Source organism: Typopeltis vanoorti, chromosome 15 (assembly GCF_054136105.1).
Source record: "Typopeltis vanoorti isolate ZY-2024b chromosome 15, IOZ_Tvanoo_1.0, whole genome shotgun sequence".
Taxonomy (NCBI): Eukaryota; Metazoa; Arthropoda; class Arachnida; order Uropygi; family Thelyphonidae; genus Typopeltis; species Typopeltis vanoorti.
The window spans coordinates 8,145,806-8,162,408 of record NC_143563.1 but is presented as its reverse complement, the minus strand read 5'-3'; the positions used below and the strand labels follow the sequence as shown (position 1 = coordinate 8,162,408).

At 36.5% G+C, this 16,603-nt stretch overlaps 1 protein-coding gene across 1 annotated transcript in view; it reads left to right on the top strand.

Moving 5' to 3' along the window:
- Positions 1-3,345: 3,345 nt before the first annotated feature.
- The window catches only part of aft (cap methyltransferase 2), a 163,225-nt gene continuing 149,967 nt past the window's right edge, over positions 3,346-16,603 (top strand). Inside the window, exon 1 of the mRNA XM_090404767.1 lies at positions 3,346-3,482. The gene's annotated coding sequence lies outside the window, so the exon portion shown is untranslated. The remainder of the gene's footprint in view (positions 3,483-16,603) is intronic.

The following is a 16,603-nucleotide window of genomic DNA, read 5'->3' as shown; positions in this document are numbered from 1 at the left end:
TGAGGTCTTGTTATACGGTACGTATTTCTGACTGTCCTGTAGTTGGCATCGAAATAATGTTTTAGCAAAGCTGCATAGTGACATAAATGTTTTGCTGTCAGTATTTTGTGTTCTGACATTGCAGTGTATATAAGGTCGTTATCTTCTCTTTGTTCCCAAAAGATCAGTTTTATCATTTTGTACTGTAGCGACATTAATCTATTTAATTTGTAGGGTGCACAGAAAGCATACGTTGTTATAGCGTATCTTAGTATATTTTGGAATAGTGCTTTGTATGTTAGTGTTTTTAGGCGTATGGGAACTATGTCTTTTAACCTGTAGAGTTTGCCACTTATTGTTCGGAGTTTGTTGTGTAGATGGTTTGTGTGGCTATTCCAGGTCATATCTGCACGAAGTAAATTCCAAGGTATCGTATTGTTTCAACCTGAGTGATTGTAGTGGTTTTGCTGTTCTGTGTGTTTTTTATGTGGGAAAGTGGATGTTGGAATGATAAATATTTGTTATCAACTGGTCGAGTCAGTGGATTTCTGAATATCATTAATTTTGCCTTTTCTGAGTTTAGGTGTATGGAGTTTTTTGTGAGCCAGTCTATGATCAGATTTATGTCATGTTACATATTTGTTTGGGCTATGCTTGCGTTATTCTTCTTCTTCTTCTTCTACAGCTTCTCCCACTTAAGTGGGGTCACTGTTTGTTATGAGTCTCCTCCACACCTTCCTGTCTTGGGCTGTCACCACATCCAAGTTCTTCATCTTCAAGTCCTCTTCTACCAGCTCCCTCCATCTCTTCTTTGGCCGCCCACGCTTCCGCCTTCCTTGCACATCCATCTGCATAACCCTTCTTCCCACATATTCGTCCTCCCTCCTCATCACATGACCAAACCATCTCAACCTTGCCTCCTGTATTTTCGCTCCTAAATTCGTAATTTTCACTGTTCCCCTGACATAGTCATTTCTCAGATGATCTTTTCTGGTCACACCGCACAACCACCTAACCATTCTCATCTCTGTTACTTCCATCCTGCTGATGTTATTTTTCCTCAGGGCCACAGTTTCTATAGCATATGTCATAGCTGGCCTCACTACTGTCCTATAAATTTTGCCTTTCAGATTGATCGGCACCCTCTTATCGCATAACACTCCAGCCATCTCCCTCCAGTTCCTCCAACCAGCTTGTATCCTGCATCCCACTTCCTTTTCAACTCCTCCATCTTCTTCCACTGTTGATCCTAAGTATCTAAAGTCTCTCACCTTCCTGATGACATTTCCTTCAAGCTCCAGATCTGTCTCCTGGTCACCGCCCACTGCGCAACACATATACTCTGTCTTACTTCTGCTCAGTCTCATACCTCTCTCTTCCATAACTTTTCTCCATCTTTCCAGTTTAGTTTCCGCTTCTTCTCTTGAATCTACACACAGCAAGATGTCATCTGCATACAACATAGTCCAAGGTGCATCTTCTCTCACCTCCTCTGTTACCACCTCCATCACAATATTAAACAGAAACGGACTTAATGCTGACCCTTGATACAAGCCAACTGTTACTTGAAAACTTTCTGTCTGTCCCAAACAGGTCCGAACACTTGTCTTCACATTTCTGTACATTTCCCGCACCAACCTGACATATTTCTCCGGCACCTTCTTCTCCCTCAGACACCTCCAGACTTCTTTCCTTGGCACTCCATCGTATGCTTTCAGCAGATCAATAAATACCAGATGTAGCTCCCTTTGTTTCTCTCGATATTTTTCCATCATCTGTCGTAACCCCAAGATAGCATCTGTTGTTGATCTACAGATTTATGTCATGTTGCATATTTGTTTGGGCTATGCTTGCGTTATTGTGGATGGATATTATTGCTGTATCGTCTGCGTATTGGAATATCTTACCTTTGAGTGGTAGCGGATTAATATCGTGCGTGTAAATGTTGAATAGAGTTGGGGAGAGTACAGCTCCCTGTGGTACTCCACAGGTTACTGGTAGCTCTCTGCTTCGGTTTGATCCGATACATGTGATATGCTTTCTATTTTGATGGTAGTTTGTGAACCACCTGTGAAGAGGCCCGTCTATTCCAACATGCCTCAGCTTTTCTAACAAGGTTTGATGTGTGAGTGTATCGCATACTTTAATTAGATCAATGAAGACTACCATGGCAATTTTGTTTTTGTCCAAAGCGGTGTTAATTACGTCTGTAATGTCTTCCAAGAGAGATGTTGTTGCCTTATTTTTCTGAAAACCATATTGTGTTTTGGGGATACTATGAAAAGTCTCTGTGTATGCTGTGAGTTTCTTCAGTATGATCTGCTCCAACATTTGATTGATAATTGGTAATGTTGCTATGGGTCTATAATTGCTGATTAAATTTCTTTTTCCATGTTTGTATATGGGTGTGATTATGGCGGTCTTTAGCGTACTTGGTGTCTGTTCTGTTTTAAATATTTTATTTATTAATTTTAGTAGGATAGGAGTTAAACTAGTTGCATGTTGATTTATATCTTTAGGTCTTATACCATCAATTCCTGGGCCTTTATTTGGTTTGATTTGATGTATTGCAGAGAGAGGTTCTGCTTCTTTTATGGTTGGGAATCGTAATATCTGTTTTGATTGTGGTCCAAGTGGAGGGTCACGTTTTGTGATTGTGGGAATATTTCTGTGCAGTTCTTGGATGGAGTCTGCAATGTATTGGTTAAAATAATAAATTGGTTAAATAATAATAATAATAATAATAATAATAACAATAATGGTGACAAGCTTGAAAATTAGTATCAATTAATACTGAAATTTTATTTTATCTTTTTCTCGCCATATGTAAAAGTAGGTAGTTTTATTAAGAGTTCTCAAATGGTATACAGTACTTAATTAAATTAAGGGGATATTAGATCCCACATTGTTTTTAAACCGAATAAGAAATTCAAAGATTGGAATCAGAGAGTTTCATGCCGAATATAGTATAAAAAAACTATAAAAGTATCGGCGAATACTAGCGTGAGCTGAATGCAAGTAGTCCTAGAACATAGTACAAACACGGGCAACTCGTTGCAAAGGTGGGGAAAGTTCTGATCACTATTCTTTGGTATTTACTATAATGTAAAAACATATTTGAATATAAATTTAAATATAAAGAGCTTGTTGGCTCTTTATATTTAAATTTAGTACTGTATACCTAAATACAGTATAAATAATATAATACCTAAAATACCTAAAAACACCTAAATATAAAGAGCCTGTTGGCTCTTTATATTTAGGTATACAGTACTTTCGTTTACACTCCACTATTTTGCTTCAATTATAGTTTTATGATCGTTGAATTCGTTTTCGCCGCTATGTGGAGATCATGCGAGGAAACACGAATTCGTCACGTTGGTGTGCGTTTTAGCGATGTATTGGGTGTAATTGCTGTAAACATTTCGTTCAACTTGTTTCTAATATCTAAATATATATTTTTTGAAGGAGTGAAGTCGCCCTGAGCTGAAAGAAAATAAAAAGTGAGAGATTGTTTGTATTTTTCTCTGATTAACAATGTCAATATTTGAATTTATAAGGTATTATTATTTTGGATTTCAGTCAGTGTACAGCTAATACGTTCGTTTGTTTGTATAGTCACATTCGTAAAATTTAGTAAATTATTGTAACACAGTAAGTTCAGAGTGTCTTTGAAGAATATATATTTGTTTCGGAAATGGAGCGATTACCCGTGTAAAATATTAATTAACGTATAATCCGGCATTTAACTTTTTCTAAACACTTAAAGCTGATATATAGTTTCAGTTTAGTATTACTTTGGCACTGCCGTTCCCATGCAGAGGTGACAGGGCTTTCTCTTAAGCCGATGAAACAGGTATACATCCAGAAGAACACGCAGTAACAGACGATACTCACTTCCTATCGCCGTAATTCACATTTCGGTCCAACGCTGACACCTTGGTGAGGTACCTATACTCAATACGAACGATTCTCCACAAAGTGCTCAGTAATTTGTACAAAATAACCCTTTTCCATTCCTGTTCAAAATTCGCTTATTCACCTTTAGTGTCAACAGCTCCTCTCGTTGTTTCTTTAGTACTGGTGAATGACAAAACTTATGTAACAATGTTATTACACAAGTTTGACCTTTTTATAACCTGGAATAACCTATTGCCATTCCATTTAAAAGCGCAGTGTTGAATCTAGACTTAGCCTGTGTAAATCGATAAACCCAAAACAGATAGCAGGTGTTTCCCAACCTTAAGGGTTTGGGGAGAGGATAAATATGAATCCATTGATTTTTGTTTTGTTTAGTTTTTCTGGAGACCAATTCTCTGCTGTACCTTTACTTCTCCACTCATAGAATTTAGTATAAATAGTTCTGTTACCTTTATGCATTTTATTATTATTATTAAATGGAGCCCTAAATGAAAAGACTTAAGTAAAAGTGCATTTGTATTGAATGCTTGGACAACATGGCATACATACGAACTCTGATAAGAGTACTTCTACAAATTGAAATATTATCAACTTGTACTAGTAAATAAATATTTTTGCTATTCTGTTATTTGTGGAGAATCGGCATATGTGATAACATGACTTCCAGCATTACATTAAGGATTAACTTGGTTAAATATCTAAAGAAGATAAAAATTTCCTCAGAGTCAAACATCAAATATGGTATTTAATTGACTACCAAGATTTCTACATCTGACACAAATTTTTTTCTTTATTATGCATCCATGATAAAAGTTTAATGGAGTGAAACAGCACTAAGAAACAATTAAAAATAGTATTTCATGTTTACATTATTTCATCTCAGTCACAGAGACATTGTCAGAGATTACAAAATGAGATGTAACACACACAAAGGCAGCACAAAACTTACTGAAACATGGACGTAAGATTTTAATTAGGTAGGGTGCCCTGTATGGACACCTGATGGCGGCCTAAAGTGTAAACTGGGATCTCGAAGTATTAGTGTTTCCCATTTTTTGGAAAGTTTTATGCAAGCATATTTATTTAAATTAGCCTGATTTTTAAGAGTAGCAGCAGATTCTAAAAACAGTCTGCCTCTTCTAAATTTACTGTGATGGAGCATGATGGTCTTTTTTTCAGTTGATTCTGTGAGCTATATCCAAATCATGATCTGCAAGGCCAGATTGACCAGTCATGATTGTAGATGTATTTTTTATGTTCTTCCATTCTGATGGTAGCTGATCTTCCTATCTGTCCATAGTAGGCCCACTTACAGGGACAATATATACATCTGGAACTGAGAGGGAGTTGGTCTTTACTGAAGGGAATAAGGGTAACTATTATTATTACGCCTATTTTTTTGCCTGTCTTCATTTAGGAGTGTCCCTTATTTTAAATACATTGGCTCTTTTTTCAAGAATTCTTAGGGTATTATAAGTGTATTTTAAAGGTAAATATATGCAGATTAATAGAGGAAGAAATTTTGCACATACTACCTTGTTTTGAAGTTAGGATGTCTGTCTTCTTTCTTCTTACGTCTGCTGTTTAAAAAAAAGGGGGGGGTTCGGAAACATGGAGGGGGTGTTTGATAAATTAGAAAACCCGGGTTTTTTAAAATAATATATATACATATAAATACATTAGTATATTTAAGGGTGCTTTTTGGGGCAGGGGAGAGCGTTAACGGGGTGTGAGCCATTTCGATCCTGTATTGTCATCAGAACATTACGGGAGAAGTCCCGTAAGTAGTTGAAGTAGTGCAAAGATTGTATTTCTTTAAGATATTTTTTCTGATATGCCTCATCAGAAACTGTGATGTTTCTGATGAGGGTTTCTATTTAATGGCTACAATGAGATGTGCCATGATGGGAAAGTTTGTGAATGTATCTGCCTGTGTGAATGGGTTTCTTATATACTGAAAAGGACAGGTTACGATTAGTTAAGTAAGTGACCAAGAAAGGCCAGACTATTATTAGTTTCCTTTTCCATTGTAAATTGGATTCTAGGTGGACTATTGAGGGATGACATAGATGTCATGCACCTAATGCAGTAAGTGGAAATGCATTACATGACTCAATGCAGGAAGCCATTCCACATTTATAGACTGACTTTTGTCAGGTTATAAGTGAGTGCTGAAGTTTAACTATGTTGGCCAACAGTGAAAATTCATTCACTGTGTGGTAGAATTTTTTTCCAAAGCAAATAAAGATTCTAGTCTCTAAATGGTCATTTTTTTCAGTCAGTGATATTTTCTCCATTTCTATTTCTTATCACAGATGCACAAGCAAGGTCCACAACTACACAGTAATATGCTATAGAAAGAGAAGCTATATGATTAATGCAGTAGCATTTACAAGTATAATGAGTTCTAATGAGTGAAATCAATGAAAGGTATTCTTTACAGGGAGATACATCAGAAAGTTAATCCCCAAGTTCGTTACACCAGTTAAAGAAAAATTGAGCCCAGGTTTATGGCTATTAGTAATATAGCCTAATAGTCTAAGGTATTATATTATTTTAGTATTTTTTTTAATTAGAGGAGAAGCATTTGTTTTCAGAATTTCTTTTTTTACATTTTTGATTATCCCCCCCTTTCCATTTTTTTTTTTTTTTTTTTTTTAAGAGCTATTTGATGTAATTAAGAGACAAGACTTCTTTAAATATTTGCTTCAAAGTTAACAACCACTTCTTGTCTTAGAAAAAGTTGTCTCCGTTTAATCTTTCCTAAAATCAAAAAATGACTAAACGTTGTTTCATTGTAATGAAATATTTAACAAATCAAGATCTTATGTTATTCAGAGAAGAGCAAATGTTATTAGTGTTCTTCTATGAACACTGTTGTCTTTTGAAACTTTCATCCTGCATAATAATAAAAGGAGAAGCAAAAACCATTGCACATAAACTAAAACTAGTACCTTTTAACAGGTGAAATGATTTTCTTGAACAAGAAATGTGCACCTTTCATAATTCCAAGAAAATGAATGCAGAAAATTCACAAACTCGCCATTTTAACCATATAGACCATTATATGAAGACACTCTTCATATTATGTATTAGTAACTTGTTCTCCTCATCTTTGACTCTTAGTTCTTAATCTGACTTTTAATATAATGGACATAGAGTAGTGATGACACCGCTTAGTTTTTAGCTATTCCTTTCTAATATAGTAGCCAGAGGCTGTTACTTGATATTCACATGAACATACCATTGAAATGCTGAAACAGCTTGGATGTTTTTACATCATATAACCTCTTGATAAGTCTCCCAGGCAGAATTTAACCTGGGTATTTTTTTTTTTTTTTAAACCACTACCTCCCTCCCTCTCTCTCTTTCTTTTCATCTTCTTTAAGATCTTTCTCATTGTTTTTTCCAGATCTTCTTTTCACTTAGTTCGCTTGATATGTGTTATATCTTTGATCCTGTTTTTTTCTTCCCCTCCCTAATCCCCATATGTGTGTGTGTGGGGGGATATATAATGTACATAATACTGTTGTGTTATCTGCTTTTCAAGTCCCTCTTTTCATGTTGATGAGATCCTTCATAATTCTACATTGGCTCAATGCAAAAAAAAAAAAAAATCATCAAAAATTTTAAAACGAACTTTCTTGCCAGTTGCACTATGCTTGGCTCTTCTTCATGTAGCTTCCTCAGTGAGAGGGTGCAGCACCATGTCCTTCCAGTTCTTTCTGTTGGTGGCTTTCCTTTTTGTTTCTGCATAGCTGAGTAGTCTATTGCATAACCTCAATGTCAATACATCTGTGGGATTGGATGGTATACCAGCTCGTGTTGTAAGAGAAGCAGCTAAAGAATTGTCAGTACCCTTGACCATTTTGTTTAATTTGAGTCTCGGGTCTGGGTTAGTCCCGAGCGGGTGGAAAGAGGGGAAAATAGTTCCACTGCATAAAGGTGGTTCCAAGACTGCTGTAGTAAATTACCGACCGATTAGCATATCAGGAATCATTGTCAAGGTCTTAGAGAAAATAGTCAAGAGGAAAATACAAGATTGGATAGAAGAAAATGGGATACTGTATCGGGGACAGCATGGTTTTGTGAAGGGTAGGTCATGCCTCAGTAACTTGCTCACGTATTATAACACAGTGACGGCTGAACTGGATAAGGGTAATGGGTTTACGGTGATTCTACTGGACCTTGCCAAGGCCTTTGACAGGATTCCACATGGAATTCTAATCAGTAAATTGCAGCATATGGGAATGGACATAGGGTTGGTGAGATGGATAGGAGGGTGGTTGACGGAGAGATATCAGAGAGTGGTTTACTCGGGAGTAGAGTCCACAAGACGGCCTGTGACTAGTGGTGTGCCACAAGGATCTGTTCTTGGACCACTGCTGTTTAATTTGTTCATAAATGATATAGGAAATGATCTGAGAGGAACAGTTCATTTGTTCATTTGTTTGCGGATGATGCGAAGTTGGGTAGGGCAATAGTGAATGCAGATGACGTCAAAATTTTGCAGGATGATTTGGATAGATTGGAGGTCTGGGCTAAGGAGAATGGATGTCAGTTTAATGTGGCAAAATGTAAGGTTATGCATTTTGGGGTGAAAAGATTGGCGGCAGTTTACTGCATTGGTGGAACCGTGCTCCAGGAAATTGATGAGGCACGAGATTTAGGAGTGTTGGTAGATAAGGAATTGAAATTTAGGGGACACATTGCAAAAGTGACCAAAACAGCTCCTCAGATCACTTGGTTGCTGAAGAATACGATGACAAGCAGAGACAAGCAGGTTATTGTTCCTCTGTATCGAGCCTTGATAAGACCCCATCTAGACTACTGTGCTCAGATTTGGTCACCTAGGTTTCTTCTTGATGGGGAGGAGGTGGAGAGGATCCAGAGGCGAGTGACCAAGATGATAGCAGGTCTGTGGAATGAACCGTATGAGAACAGGTTGAGGATTTGTGGGTTGCAAAAATTGGTTGATAGGCGGAGGAGGGGAGATATGATTGAGACATTCAAATTACTGAAGGGTTTCTATAAAATTAATTCAGAAGATATTTTTGAGAACAGGGCTGGTTTTGGGAGGACTAGGGGACATCCATGGAAACTGGGCAAAAGTGTGGTTAGTAAAGGTGTTAGAGCTGGGTTCTTTACTTTTAGAGTAGTGAATGAGTGGAATGCGCTCCCTGAGTCTGTGGTGGATGCTGTGACAGTGAATGAGTTTAAGGCGAGGTATGATAGATACTGTATGAATGTCAAATAGTTGTGATGAATATGATTTGGGGCCTCCCTCAATGAGTCCAATGACTCCCTGGAGTTGCCCGTAATAATAGTAATAATAGCTGTGTGATCTTGTCCATGATCTTATATCTTCAAATCATGTCCTTCATTTTTTACCTCTTGATCCTTTTCTCATAATTTTTCCTCCTAAAACTGTTAGTATCCTCTGTGCTGTTGAACTTCTTAGTGCATCTTGCCAATCTCATCTTTCTCTGTAGGACATCTGTATTTGTCGTGTAATCTGTCCATGAGATTTTTCGAGCTCGCCTATAGCACCACACTTCAAAGGCCATTATCTGTTGTCTTACTCTCTTCTTGAATACCTAGGTCTTACTTCCATATGTGAAAACTGGCCACACTAATGTTCTTATCATTCTTCTTTGTCTCAATACCCACAGAACTTCTGAGCAGGTTTTCATTTTTCCAGACGGCATCTTTAACTATGACTGTTCTTATTTTTATTTCTTTATGTTGCTTTCTGTCTGCAGTAAAGTAGGTGCCTGAATATTTGTATTTTGTTGTATCTTCAATTTTCATATTGTTTATGAATATTTGTGGGTCAGATCTGTTTTCTTTTGAGATTTTCATAAATTTGGTCTTTTTTGCATTGATATCTAATCCAAATTCTTTACCTTCTTCAATTAGTAGCTGCAGTAATTTGTTTTTGTTTTCTGCTATTAGAATTGTATCATCAGCATATCTAAGATTGTTGTATTTTATACCATTGATACTAATTCCTATTTTTTGTTTTTCAATCTTTTTCATCACACTCTCACTATAGATATTAAATAGATTTGGTGAAAGGATACAACCTTGTCTAACTCCTCATTTTATTTTTCACTACAGAAGTCTCAGAGTTAAACAGCTGCATTTTCTGTTTGGTATAAACCATTTTTATTATCTTAAGTACATGATGTCTAATTTATCTAATATATTGAACATTTTATTATGTTTTACCCGGTCAAAAGTCTTCTGAAAGTCTATGAAGCATATGTAAATGTTCCTATTTCTTTCAAGTGATCTTTCTATTAGTATTTTTAGTACAAGGATAACATTAATGGCTCCCATTCCTCTTCTGAAGCCTTTCTGTTTGCTCAGTTCACTGATTACGGCTCTTTCAATTTCTTTGTTGACAATGGTTAAAATAATTTTAGATGCATGGAATATTAGGCTCACAGTTCTGTAATCCTCACAATTTTGTGCATTATTTTTCTTTGGAATTGGTATGCAGATAGATGTTGCAAAAACTTCAGGTAATTGATTGTTTTATAGATGTTGTGAATGGATTGATATTATTAGACTGTGTTTGTTTTGTTTTTCCATTAAGTTCTTTCACTTTCAGGAATGCTTCTCTGGTTTTGTTCTTATTTTGTAATTCTTCTGTCTCGGTGCACTGCCTGTTTATCCAGTTTTCTTTTAATCTCCTGTATAACTGTTTAATTCTTTTATCCAACCCTACCTGAGGTGGATGAAATAGTGAGATTAAGTTGCACTTCTTATCCATGTTATTCAATAGGTGCTACAGAATCTTATCCAGATTTAGCTGGACGTCTATAGACGTCATGGCCGGTTGCGGGGGTTAATCTTTCTTCTTCATTTGCTCCTCTTTTCCATGTTCTTCTTTCATCGATAAGGTCAATTACTTCTTGTGTTATCCATGTTTTTTTCTATCTTTCTTCATGTTTATTGATGTGGTTTTTAGCAGATGTTATGATAGCTGCTTGTAGTTTATCCCTCTGAAAGGGTTCATTTTGCAACTGTGCAAACATCAGTTCTGAAACATTTTCATTAAATTTTGATTTTACTATTGGATTTTGTATCATCTGCTGATCCCATTTTAGATATTGTTTTCTTTTAATTTTTATTGTTTTCAGGTGAATATTAATCTTAAGTTGGCTCATATACCCTCCATAATTCTCCTTGTAGCCTTTCTTTGACCTTCTCTTTGGTTTGTTTCTGTTTTATCATCATATCTATTATCTAAGATTGTCTGCTAGTTGGCATCATATGTCCACATCATCTCATTCTAGTTTTTTTTTTTTTTTTCATTAATGGGCACAGCTTCCCAGCTTTCCCAAGTATATTCATTCCAGAACTTTTCTCACATGCCACTGATCCACTCCAACATTCTCATTTTCAACATTGTATATGTAACTTACATTCTTGTGATTCCTTCATTCACAATCAGGTCTCACCAGTTTAGTATATTTCCTTTAAACTTCACAGACAATGCATATTTCATCGATCAGGAAGTTAAATAAGTTTAGGTTTGAAATGGTTGCATGCCTCATACCTCTTCATTCAATCTCGAAGAAGACTTGGAGGCTGCAGCATGAGGTGAGTGGTAATAATCAGTTGCCAAGTGCAAAGGACAGACAAGGAAAGCAGTTCACTTGGTAAAGGTAGCACAAGTGCAGTGTGAACAGTAGTTAGCTAATGAGGGGAGGGGAACTGAGTCCTTTGTTATACTTAACCCAGGTGCCACTGTCAGGATTTAATCTTGTGGTGTCCTCAAGTGACCATATGGCATTAAATGTCGTGAGAAGTAACAGTGTATTTGAGCAGCATTACGAAAAGGTTTTTTTTTTTCTTAATTGTATTGATTTTATAATAGTGGTTTTGTGTGATAGCCAGACTGGATATAATCATTGTACTTATAGAAAGCTGTTGGTCAGTGGAATGCATTGCTAGAGTGCACTGTGAATGTAGGAGTGTAAACAACTTCAAAGTTCATTATGATAGACATGTTGCTAGATGAGTAAGCCTCCCACGATGAGTGTTGACTATGGAGGTTACCAAAACAATAATAATTTGCTATAAAGTTCTTCAATCTCTTGGGTATGGAAGTTATATATATATCTATAAAAGAAAAGCTGAAATAAGCCATTTAATGGGCATGATTTGGTCTCTTAGCCTTTGGGCCGAAGGTCTGTGAATGAGTTTCCCACTGTAAAGCAATTTTATGTATCTAGGTGGTACTTTGGTGGTAGATCTTAATTAATTGGTGAAACAGTAACACCCTGCTTATTGGAGATCTGAAGCAGCCAATGTGATGTTTGGTTTCCTGAGCAGGGTTTAGTAATAAACTTGAATGAATTAAAGGTACAAAGATTTTGTACTGAAAGTAACAGTACATCATCAGTGTAGAACAAACAGTTAAAAGAATGGAATACAAAGTACAGAACAGTCGGTGGATTACCAAATAAAATTGTTGCCACGTGCCTGAAAATTACTATTAATAAAATATTATTAAATAATTCTTAAAAACTATTTCATTGATGGTTGCATAAGATAAGAATCTCCCAAACTTTTGGGAGAGAGATGTCAGGCATCTAGGCCAGACCTCCTGTTTTTGACAGAAACCTCAACTTGCAGCCACAGCAACTACATCCACCTTAAATTGTATTTCATGTGATTCCTCTTCTCCACAGATGCAAGTTTAAATATGCATCTGTGGAGAAGACAAGCTTTATCCCACTGGATATTATGTTTGGTGTCAATACTATGTTGTGCTAGACCAGACTTATGAGGTTTATGTATTCGATTAGCTGGTGTTCACCAGATACCGTGTGAATGTAATTTATCATACTTTGGACAAACAGGACGTTTTTTGGAAAAAAGAATGAAAGAACATCAGTATTATATCGAATACATGAAACTTCATAAGTCTGATCTAGTACAACATAGTATTGACACTGAACATAATATCCAGTGGGATAAAGCTTGTCTTCTCCACAGATGCAAGTTTAAATATGAATGCTTTTTCAAAGAAAGTTGTGAAGTCCTTTTACATTAGCCGAATTTGAATTGAAATGACTGTCTCGCTCTCTCTCTCTCTCTCCCAAAAGTTTGGGAGATTCTTATCTTATGCAACCATCAATGAAATAATTTTTAAGAATTATTTAATAATATTTTATTAATAGTAATTTCTGGCACGCGGCAACAATTTTATTTGGTAATCCACCGACTGTTCTGTACTTCGTATTACATTCCTTTAACTGTTTGTTCTACACTGATAATGTACTATTACTTTCAGTATGAAATATTTGTACCTTTTAATTCATTCTGTTTATTACTGTTGGCTATGTACGTTAAGTTATTAATTCCAACTACTCTGACTCATACCTTTGACACTATATTGGGTGCAAGTAGGATGGCCTCTAACTTCGTCTTCTCTTCTGTTGTTAGGCTACTACTTCTAATTTTATCCAAACACCTGTGCTGCTTGGGTTATTATTCTTGTTGGCACGAAGGCCTCCATTCCCCATTCCATCTGAAATTCCTGCTCTTTCCATGCCATGGTTTAACAATAGGTGTACCAAGGCAATTCAAAAAAAAAAAAAAAAAAAAATGCATGTCATGAATAGCTTCTTGTGAAAATAACTTCAGCTTTGCACTTCCTCCTACACCAGAGCACAAAAAAAAAGAAAGAAAAAAATTGGCAAATCCAAATCCGACTTTTCAAAAGACCAGAAACAGAAAACTCATTCTGTCCAAATAGCACTTGTCTTCTGGTCCTTTGCAAATGTGTCAGACAACTTTTGTCCATTTGTGTTTCCACCTCCTTATCCAGATGGCGTCATTGTTAAAGCAACTAAAGATAAAATTGACCTCCAAGTATCACTTCTGTTTCAACTCAATTCCTGCATAGATGACCAAGGCAAATTGCTTCTTACCAGAAACAGAGCACCATATTCCGTCTTTTGGCAAAAAGACAATGAAAGAATATGAAATAACTTACAATACCAAAAAATTCTCCATTGTTGATGGCATTTATTCAGTTGTTGTGCTTAAAATTTGTGCTCCAGAACTCTCACCTGTCATTATCATTTCAGTCATCTTTTGTGGTTAGCTGGCACTTATGCCAGTGTTTGAAAGAAAATATATCCAATCTAATCCAAAAAGGGGAAATATGTCTATTGTCAGACTACTGGCTAATTGCCCTCACTTTATTCCTCTCTGAAATAATGGAGCAAGTCATCAACAGTCAATGCCTTTTCCATTGAGGTCCACTAAAAATTTCAGAGTATGGATTCCACTGCTCTAGATCTGCAGCTGATCTCTTAGCCTACATCATTTGCTATGGAAGAGTTTGGAGAAACATGCTGTTGTCAGCTTTCTCTCTGATGTTCACTTTCTAAGGTTGTCTTCCTCTCTTCAAGATTTTCCACCACCATTCAAGGCTCTATTGTCTACTCTTTTTCTCTTATACATAAATAACTTTCTCTCATTCACCAATGATCCTATCCATAGTTTTGCTGTTGACAGTACATCCAGTTCATCCTACTCATTCAACAAACTGCAGTATACAAATATCCCAAGCTTCAAAGAACTTCTACCATTAGTGGATTGAACACTGATCTCCACACACCATTCTTCAATGGGTCAAGGATAACTGGTTTGCTTTCTACTAAAACAGTCATGCCTTGTTTTTTTCAAAGAAGATCTCCACTCACTTTAACTTGTAATACATAAATTATCAGATAGAATCGCATCAGTAGATTCACCAGCTTCTAAATAACTAGGCTTCCTTTTCTGCTGAAGATAGTTTTTACACATGCAACTATGCATATCCTAAAATCTACCCATTCTTAGAACACTTCAAATGTTTGTGGTGATGTGCCAAAAACCTCTAAAAATTTCAGAGGAAAGTGATTCAGCTGATAGATGATCCCTCTCTCACTAACACTTTGGCCACTGTCTTGCAGATGGTCTGTTTCAGGTCTATCTGTTCTACAGATTCTGCAATAGACATTTCCCCCAAAATGGCGTCCATCATTCCTCTAATTTCTGTTGGGATTTTTAAAACATGAGTAGCAAATGCCCATCATGTCCATTCACAATTTAGCTGTATGTGCACTCAACCAACCTCTCTTCCTGTTTTATCAAAAAAAAAAAAAAAAAACAGTCAACAGGTTACTTCTTTCCAAACCTCTGGTTGCACTTCACATGCAGCAGTAATGTACTATAAGGTTCTTTCATCTCTTGTGTCTGGGATGGATATATATTTATATACACACACACACACACACACACACACACACACACACACACACACACACATACATACACACACATAAAAACAAAACTTATTTTGAGGTTAGAAATTTCATACTTTTATTTACTTGGTTGACGTAAGGTAATTTTTGCCCACTGGATGTTGTGACAAGTGTCCAAAGAATGGTCTGCAAAATCTCAATAGCTATAGTGGTTGTTATAGTGTTTATGATCTAGAATTCAAATGTTGAGTATCCTGCCAGTTGGGCTATTATAAACACCAAGAACAACTACAGATTAGGAAAGTGTGATAAGGTACCCATTTTTGTGAAGTCTAAAGTAATTATAAAAGTGTATTTTATTAATATTTTTGCCACATTTTCACATGTTTCATAGCCATGTAGGAAGCTATAGATTTACCTAGTCTTACCATAAATACTGTTACAACTTCTGCACATCCTAGTGGTGCTGTGCACAGCCAACATTCGCATGTTTATCAGTAGAGAGAGAGAGAGTTGTCTAGCTGTATGGATTAACACGCAGTGGGGAGATTATTAGAAAGAATCGTGTGGCTGTAATAGTACTTCACGAGGTTAGAATGCAGCTACCTGTTATTTTCAATAAGCTAAAAACATTCAGGATCAGTAGGATTTTTGTTTATTGCACTATTAACCATTATAACAATACAGAAGACATATCTGAGACATATCTGCCAAAGAACAGATTGACTATGCTGTGTTAAGATGCGGCAGCTTGTGAAAGCATGCCTCCACTGTAATCCTGTGAGAAGGCAGAAAATACGTGTACTGACTGATGACTTGGGAGTGAGAGTATCGTTGTTCTACTGGACACTTCCTAACACCATAACTTATGCAGCAGAGGGTGATAAAATCAAAAGCACTTCTCCAGCAGTACATGAATAACAAACAAAGAGATATCCTCTTCACAGATAGAAGATTTTCAAGATTGATTAGTCGTTTAATCAGCAAAACGATCTGGTATATACTCTGTCTGGATGTTCACACAGCATGTGCCATAGCACCTAGGATTACAGAGACATCATCCTGCATCATGTGATGGTTTAGTGGGTGGGGGGAATGACGTATCAGGAGATATCCAAGTTGCATTTTTGTGAGAAAGGGGTCAAAACCTTCACCAAAGTATATCAAGACACAGTGCTAGGACCTGTGGTGCGGTCCCTGAACAGCATGTTGTTTCACATGGATCTGTTGAACTTCAAATTGTGGCCAGAGCTTGAGAGAGTAGCCTGCTAGAAATGACACCCCAACATTGTCAGCCTGAAGGTGGATTTTGAGTGAGTAGTGGAAGCGTTTCTGTTGGATGTTGTGCGTGAAGGCAAAAGGGGATATGTTGAACATTGAGTGCTAATATATGCACGTTATTATACATGTGGTTTGTATGTGCTGAAGCT